Below are 7,883 nucleotides of genomic sequence, written 5' to 3'. Positions count from 1 at the left end.
CATATCTGGACTGAGACTTTTTCTGATGTGTTTGATCCTCTTCTGACTATTCAAAACATTCCTTTCTGTTTTAGACACTTCCTTATTATTTAGTACACTTCTTAACTTATTTGAGACTCTTCAAGAAGTACTTGAGATTTTTCGTGACTTGAGACTCCTTCTGACATATTTGAGACTATTTCTGACTCGCTTGAGACCTTTCCTGAGGTGTCTAAGGCTCCTCCTTACTATTTGAGAGTCTTCTGGTCTGACTGAGACACTTTTTGACATGTTTGAGATCCTTCCTTCTTTTTTTGTCACAAATAAGACTTTTTATTTGTCTCCATTAAAAGCCTGAATTTTAAACAGATTTTCAGACTGGTGGCTTATATCCATCAGCTTGTTCAACTTTAGCACCTGCCTCATTCACAGTAGTATTTCAAGACTCTACTGTCACCATGAAACTCCCTGAGTTTTCCCAGTTCAAACTTGGGCTTCTTCATCATTTTTACTTTTCTAACAAAGATGCCATAGAGTGGATAAATACACTGGCAAACATTTTCTTTGTTTTTCCAATACTATCTAGAATCAATTTATTGGCCACTGTTTTTAAGTCATTTGCTCCTCTAGGGTCATGATTTACTTTATCTTCTGGATTTGGCAAATGTGTTGGTGCTAGGTATAAGAGCTGTTCCAAATCTGATTGTTGCAATTTTTAGTAAAACCAGCACAGAGTAAATGAAGCAAATAATCTTCAGTAGTCTTGACATTAACATGAGCTTCAATTGTGGGCTGCCATTTTTTGACTATGGAGCACATTTTGTCACAGATAAGATCCATGCCATGGAAGTAAGTCAGGCAGTCTTTGCCCCAAATACCCTCAGTGGTTAGCTTTAATTTTCCACCTGCAACTTCGCCATTCTTCAGTCAGCAAGGTTCACTTCAAAAACGCTACCCTTGAGGCCATCAGATGCAGTTTTGGTTCCTTGAGTTCTTGTCATGAGTGTTTTTCCAGTATTTATTATTAATTGAACATAGCTGGTGCTTTCACATCATACCAATCTTTCTTAGAAATTGGATCACTTTCTTCTTGCAAGGCTCCCTTTTTGCTACCTTTTATAAAGCCCTTGATCTTGCCAACTGCCATGGTTCTGCTTGGAACATTTCCTTCTTCTGAGACTCTTTCTGACTTCCCATCTTGACGTGTTTTTGATCCTTTCCAACCTATTTCAGAGAGTCTTCCTGACTTATTTGACCCTCTTCCTGACATGAGTGTCTTCCTGATCTATGTGAGAGACTCATCCTTATGTATATAAGGACATTGAGACTTTTCCTGACATCTTTGAGACCCTTTTTGTTTTGTTTGAGACTCTTTCTGATAACAATAAGCCCCTTCCTAACTTCTTTGAGACCCTTGCTGATATGTTTGCAACCCTTTATGGTGTTTTTTAAGACCCATTGTGTTGTATTTGAGTCCTTTCCTGATTTCTTCTAAGTGCTGAGTTAGTCCTGATGCAGTCTTAAGAGGAGGCAAAATGACCTTTAGCCTCAGACTTAAAAGGATTTTTCTTCAAGCACTTAGTCAAAAAAATGCCTGTAGGGGCGCCTGGGTGGCTCAGTGGGTTAAGCCTCTGCCTTCGGCTCAGGTCATGATCTCAGAGTCCTGGGATCGAGTCCCGCATTGGGCTCTCTGCTTGGCAGGGAGCCTGCTTCCTCCTCTCTCTCTCTCTCTCTCTCTCTGCTTGTCTCTCTGCCAACTCGTGATCTCTCTCTGTCAAATAAATAAATAAAATATTTATTTATTTATTTTTAAAAGATTTTATTTATTTATTTGACAGGGAGAGATCACAAGCAGGCAGAGAGGCAGGCAGAGAGAGAGGAGGAAGCAGGCTCCCCGCAGAGCAAAGAGCCCGATGTGGGGCTCGATCCCAGGACCCTGAGATCATGACCTGAGCTGAAGGCAGTGGCTTAACCCACTGAGCCACCCAGGCGCCCAATAAAATATATTTTTTTTAAATATGCCTGTAACCATATATCAAGAAAAATCCATCAGTGCTTTTTTCAACCCTCAACAGCAAATGGACAATGGGAACTTTTATTGGTCATTTTTCTAGACTTTTAATGAAAATGTTCTTTTTTTAAAGAAAGATTTATTTATCTGACAGAGAGAGCACACACAAGCAAAGGGGCAGCAGGCAGAGGGAGAGGAAGTTGATTCCCCACTGAGCAGAGAGCCTGACGCAGGACTCCACCCCAGGACCCTAGGGTCATGACCTGAGAGGAAAGCAGATGCTTAACTGACTGAGCAACCCAGGTGCCCCTAATGAAAATTTTCTATAATTCTGCTTAAGTATCAGTGATTTTCATTAGAACATAGTTTTAGCTGTTGACTCAGAGAGCCAAAATAATAATGTTTTACATACCAGAAAGCAGTTCATTTCTCTCTCATGTTAATACCTGAGCATGGGTAGTCCAGGGCTGCTCTGTCAGTACTATGGTGTTCTCAGGCTCCTCTGTCTTAGGAACTTCCATGCCTGGGTGGAGATTTGTCCATATGGTCCAGGATGGCTCATTAGCACATATCTTTTCCAGCCAACAGAAGAGATGTGGGGCAGCAAACTCTGCCCTTTCAAGGACATGACCCACAACTTGCACATAATCATTTCTGCTCAAGTATGGTTAACCATAATGCAGTCACATGACCATACCTAGCTGTAACAGAAGCTGGGTAATGTAGTCTCTATTCTGGGAGGCCATTTTACCTTCTTAAGTTCAGCGTTTCTATTACCCAACACACACACACACACAAAGGTATTTTGGGGAACAATTAAAAGTCTATTCACAGCCTCTTGTTTTGAAACGTGGAAATTTCTAATTTGGCCAAGAAAATCAATTCCCTCCTCTAAGTAAGAGGAAAAAAGGATTTTCCCCCTTTTCTTTTCCTTAACTTTGTAGGTCCTGAGAAGAATAGTTTCTAATTCTAAACCATGAAAATCGAAGGGGAAAAGGTTGCCTAAAAGGGAGTGTTTATTTGTAATAAAAAAAAAAAGTGCCTTGGGCTATTACACTAGTACCTAAAGACCAGCCTGAATTTTGTAATTGAACATCTATGCATGCAGCAAAAGCATAAAACATTTTGAGAGGCAAAGTATCAGATCACCATCTGGACCATAAATAATTTATGTATTTTAGATACTCAGAAATCACATGGGTCAGGAACAAATACTATACTAAATCTCAGGGAGAAAAAAAAATTCTCTAAACATTATATTTGTGAATTCAATTTAAAGCCTAATGACAGTTCTGCGAATTGGATCAAAATGCAGGAAAGAGCCCTAGTGTTAATGTGAAACTAAATGAACATTATTCTTGGTTTTTAAAAATATACAAAAGAATAGCTGATTAAGCTTAAATCTCTACAATCTGGTCATGGAGAGCAGCTGGAATTGGATTCCATATCCAGTGCACTATCTTTGGGTAAGACTTTTGAGATAAAACTCTTATCAGATCCTGACCTAACAGTGACTTTACACGCTGGGCCACAAGTTTGTGAAATATGGTCAGTGCTTTAGCTGTTTTCGGGAGAGTTTGTTGAGGTGCCTATTCCAGTATACCACAATAGAGACAGAACATGGCAGAGAGTTCAGAGGTTGGTCCTGGTTGGAGCAGCAGGCTGCCCCAGATCCTGTGGGTGGAGCATGGATGGGGGCAGGGGACAGGGTCAAACTGGACATTGTTCTATACAGGCCATCAAGTAACTGAGTAAGGCCCACCAACATTACAGAGGGCAGTGTATTTTACTCAGAGTCCACCAATTTAAATGTTAACCCCATCCAAAAATTCCCTCAGAGAAACACTCAGAATAATGTTTGACCAGATATGTTGGCACCCCATGGCCCAGCCAAGTTGACACATATAGTTAATCATCACAGGAACGTGAGGGCGGGTTGAAGAAAGACCTTGAATGCTAGGCTAGTATTTAGGCTGTGAGAACCTCTAAAGATTTAAAGGCCAGAGGATTGGAATGAGGAAGCCTGGAGGCAGAGAGAGAATTTAGGAGACTACAGTGATCATCCAGGCCAGAGGGAAGGCAGGGCAATTACAGCAAGCCTGGAGGGGATAAAACAGAGGCAAGCAATATGGAACTTACAAGACTTGGCAATTGACCAGTCCTGGGGGGCAGGGCGGGGGGAGGGGCGGGTGAAGGAAAGTATGCACAGAATGACTCTGTGATTTCAGATGTAGGTAACTAGGCGGCTGGTGAAGCCACAGAGAGAAATGGGGGAACTGGGGGAGAGAAGATGGCTGTCTCCCTGGGGACTGCTCTGATTGAAGGGCTTAGGCATGTTCAGGTTATCAGTATATAACAAACCACCCTGAAATAGTGACTTACAACAAATACTTTATTTTGCTCACAAATCTGAAGGTGACTGGGCTCACAGAGCAATTCTCACTCCGCACAATGATGCATTGTATTAACTTTGTGTTGGTAACAGTAAATTAATTCTTCACAGAAGATTTATTAAGAGGAGGGTGAAAGTAAACATCGATAGCATCTTTTTTGCACATTACCTACTGAACTTGTTTTTTAAAAACTGATTGCCATTTTTATCTACTGACACTGATTAATTTTAGATCCTACTTTGTTGCCCTAAAAGAGAGGAAGAAAATGATCTACTCTTTGTGCCTCTCCTGTGCCCAGCAAGTATTCCGAGTTAGAGTAAGAAATGTCTAACCCATGCTTTAAAATTAGAACTCAGTTAAGTGAACTTTAGATGTCCCTTTGATCTTAGTTCTATTGGATTTCATTTGTTAAATATTTTAGAACCAGCTTGAAATTTTTTTTTTTTTTAAGATTTTATTTGCTAGAGAGAGAGCTCAAGAGCTAACAAGAGCGCAAGCAGGGGGAGCAGCTGGCAGAGGGAGAAGCAGGCTCCCGGCTGAGCAGGGAGCCCACTCTGGGACTCGATCCCAGGACACTGGGATCATGACCTGAGCCTAAGGCAGACGCTTAACCTACTGAGCCACCCAGGTGCCCCCAGTTTGAAAATACTTAAAACAACTTTACTCAGGCATAATTTACTACCATAAAATTCACCCAATTTTAAATGGCAATTCAGTGATGTGGAATGAATTTATTGAATGGTGCAGCCATCACTATAATACAGTTTTAGAACATTTGTATTATCCTAGGCTCAGGCAACCTTTGTCTCTAGATTTACCTTTTCTGAACTTTTTATATAAATGGAATCATACGGCATATACTCTTGAGTCTGGCTTTTTTCACTTAACATGATGTTTTTAAGATTCGGGCATGTTGTAGTCTATGTCGGGACTTTGTTCCTGTTTGATAACAAAATAATATTCCATCGTATGAGTATACCACAATTTGTTTATCCATTCATCAGTGGGTGGATATTTGGGTTGTTTTCAACTGGTGGCTATTGTGAATAATACTGTTATGAATATTTGCATGCAAGTATTTTGAGGACATACACTTTCATTTCTCATGTGTAGATGCCTAAGAGAGGAATTGCTGAGGATGGTAAATTTATGTTTAACTATTTAAGAAACCACCAACCTATTTAACAGGTTGTTGTATCGTTTTTTTTTTCATACCCTCTGGCCATGTATGACGGTTCCCATTTCTCTACCTTCTTGCCTGTATTTCTTACTATCATTTTGATCCTAGCCATCCTAGTGGGTGTGAAGTGGTATCTCATTATGGTTTTGATTTGCATTTCCCTCAGAACAATGATGTTGAACATCATTTCATGTGTTTATTAGCCATTTGTACTTCCTCTTTGGTAAAATGTCTATCCCCCGTCCTTTGCTCATTTTCAATTGGGTTGTCTTTTGAAAATTGAGTCGTAAGTGTTTTTACTTCCAGGCTGAAATTTAATAGAATCCATACAATATTTCGGAAAAACAATACAGCATTATGTTTCAAATGCCCTAGAATTTATTTATTTTTGCTTATCCTGCCAAGTGGGCATCATGGTGAATGCTATGATGCATTACCCAGATTTTATCTCTTATTGTCTAACTTCAAGAGTATGGTCAGCAGACAGTCCTTAGATGTCCACCCTCCAGGGTCTATCTTAGCTGCATAAAATCACCAGGGCAGCCCACACTCGGTGACTGATCATTGCAGGGGTATAAAGGTGCAGCCTTTTCTGCCCATCTTTGGAGGATTCTACAGGACTGTTCTAACTGCAGGGCTCCCTGTAGGGTCAGCCAAGTATGCCATCAGGCCTGCATTGAAACTTGACTTCTTCCTCTACCCAATCCTACTTTCTTCCCCTCCCAATACCCGCAGGTGTGGATTCCAAGAGCACTTTTTCCAACTTTATTGAAATATAATTGACATATAACATTGTATAAATTTAAGGTGTACAGTGTGTTGATTTGATACATTTTTTAAGATCATATTTTTAAGTAATCTCTGCACCCAGTGTGGAGCTCAAATTCAAAACCCTGAGATGGAGAGTCATATGCTCTACCAACTGAGCAAGCCAGGCTCCTGATACATTAATATATTGTGAAATGGCTACCACCATAGCATTAGCTAACATCTCCATCCCATCACATAATTACCACTTTTTAATGGTGAAAACATTTAAGGTTTATTGTCTTAGCAAATCTCAAGTATAAAAGAAAGTATTTTTAGCTATAATCACTGTTCCGTACATTGGATCCCCAGAACCTGTTAATATTATAACTGGATGTTTGCACCTTTTGACCGATATCTCCCCATTTCACCCACCTCCAGCCCCTGGTAACTACCACTCCACTCTATTTCCCTTAGTTCAGCTTTTTCAGATCCGTATATAAGTGACATCATTCAATATTTGTCTTTCTCTGTCTGACTTATTTCATTTAGCATTATGACCATGAGTTTCATCCAAGTTGTTGCGAATGACTGGATTTCCTTCTTTTTTAAAATATTTTATTTATTTATTTGACACAGAAAGAGAAAGAGGGAACACAAGCAGGGGAAGTGGAAGAGGGAGAAGCAGGCTTCCTGCTGAGCAGGGAGCCTGATGCAGGGCTCCTACCCAGGATCTGGGATCATGACCTGAGCCAAAGGTAGATGCTTAATGACTGAGCCACGTGGGTGCCCCTTTTCTTCTTTATCAAAGCTGAATAATATGCCTGTGTCAAACGCTTAACCGACTGAACCACCCAGGCACCCCTCACTATGATTTTGATTCACATTTCCCTGATGATTAGTGTTGTCAAGCACCTTCTCCTGTATCTGTTGGCCATTTGTATGATTTCCTTCAAAAAATCTCTATTCGGGTTCTTTTTTTTTTTTTTAATTTAACTTTTTTTTTTTTTTTTTGCTATTGAGTTATACAAGTTCTTTATATCTTTTAGATATTAGCACCTTATCAGATACATGATTCATAAATATTTCCTCTCATCCTTTGCATTTTGTTGATTGTTTCTTTTGCTATGCAGAAGCTTTTGAATTTGATGTAGTCCCATATGTCTATTTTTTATTTTGTTTGTTTGTGCTTTTGGTGTCATGTGCAGGAAAGCACTGCCAAGACCAATGTCAAGGAGTTGTTTTCCCATGTTTTGTTCTAGAAGTTTTACAGTTTCAGGTCTGATGTTTAAGTCTATAATCCATTTCATGTTAATTTTTGTGAGGGGTCTAGTATAATTCTTCTGCATATGGTTATCCAGTTTTCCCCACACCATTCATCAAAGAGACTATCCTTTCCCCAGTTAGTATTTTTGGCTCTCTTATCAAATATTAGTGTGCAAGTTTATTTCTGGGCTCCTGATGCTGTTCCATTGGTCACTGTGTCTGTTTTTATGCCAGTACCACATGTTTTGATTTCTACAGCTTTATAGTATAGTTTGAAATCAGGAAATGTGATGCCTCCAACTTTGTT

At 39.8% G+C, this 7,883-nt stretch overlaps 1 pseudogene across 1 annotated transcript; it reads right to left on the bottom strand.

The window, feature by feature from the left end:
• Positions 1-312: 312 nt before the first annotated feature.
• LOC309855693 (small ribosomal subunit protein eS1 pseudogene) lies at positions 313-1,126 on the bottom strand (annotated as a pseudogene). The gene has a single exon. The product of its transcript is annotated as a small ribosomal subunit protein eS1 pseudogene (transcript).
• Between the last annotated feature and the right edge of the window lie 6,757 nt (positions 1,127-7,883).

The sequence above is a fragment of the Mustela nivalis genome (genome assembly GCF_964662115.1).
Source record: "Mustela nivalis genome assembly, chromosome: X".
Lineage (NCBI taxonomy): Eukaryota > Metazoa > Chordata > Mammalia > Carnivora > Mustelidae > Mustela > Mustela nivalis.
This window is presented reverse-complemented; position numbering and strand designations above follow the sequence as displayed.